Raw genomic sequence first — 1,249 nt, forward strand, 5'->3', positions numbered from 1 at the left:
TTTTCTACCGCGGCAAAGCTTTATTTATAGATCGGACCTATGAGAGTCTGCAAAATGTTCCTGTGCTCCGTGCACAGTTCTTAAAAAAGCACTTCGGTATTGTGCATGTTACTAAAAAAAAATGTAAAAACCAAAAAAATAGTAAAAAATAAAAATAACAAAAAAAGTAAACGGGCACACCAAGTGGCGTAGCCGAGGTGGAAGCCGAAAGTTTACACACACTTCTAAAAATTATAATTCGTCTGATAAATCATCTTCTTCCATCAGGGAAGCTGTTGTTAAACCATTTGTTAAGCCGTTTACAAGGCTGCAAAAATTTATTATGGAGACTTGGATCGACAAGATGAAGAGTGACGAAAAAGTAACGTCGATTAAAAAGGATGTCGAGGAATTTAAAAAGAAATGCAGTAATCTTCAGAAGTTGATTTCCAACTACAAGTTGGCAATGGAGCAGGAAAAACTGAAGATCGAAAAAAATAATAAACTAAACACTAATGGTTTGGTAAACAACCAAGACCATGGTAATACAAAAAGTGGTCTACATAACCATAAGGACAGCATCACCTTCATGGGTGAGTGCAGTGACAAATCTCATCATGATGATGAGTCATCAGATGATCGTCCTGCCGGTGGCGATGGATCTGATGAGAGTACTGATAGTAACGGCTATCACGTACAAAGTGAAACAGCCGAGCACTATGCTGGTGAGCTCAACCAGATCTGTGCAAATTGCTCGGCAATGCACTTTAAAGACGAGGCACACCGTAGACGTATGTGCAAGAGCTGCTGTCACTTCGGCAAGCTGGCCTACACACCACGAGATAGCTATCCAGAGTATCTCAGATCGCTGTTCACCGATACAGCAAGCAGCGATCATAAAAACTTCAAGGCCAACATACGGTCGTACAACAGTGCCCAGTCGTTTGCGTCAATGGGTGCACATGTGGAGCAATTCACACGAGGGGTGTACTTCTTCAAGGTGCATGGTCAGGTCTACCACAACACATACAACATAAACCCGCTTGAAAACACTAACAGGAGATACTCACAGTTGTATGTGATTGATACAAACGATGCTACAGATCTGAGATCGAGAAACCCTACAAACGAGAAGTGTGACAAAGCAATACTACACAATCTTGACAGGACAATAAGAGAAGTCAACCCGTATGCAGAATCCTGCTTAGGTTGAGAGAAGTGCAGTGCGTGAAGGAAACATGTTGATGGTAAATGTGGTGTTCAACAAGAG

Source organism: Vavraia culicis, assembly GCF_000192795.1.
Source record: "Vavraia culicis subsp. floridensis unplaced genomic scaffold supercont1.29, whole genome shotgun sequence".
NCBI classification, from domain to species: Eukaryota; Fungi; Microsporidia; family Pleistophoridae; genus Vavraia; species Vavraia culicis.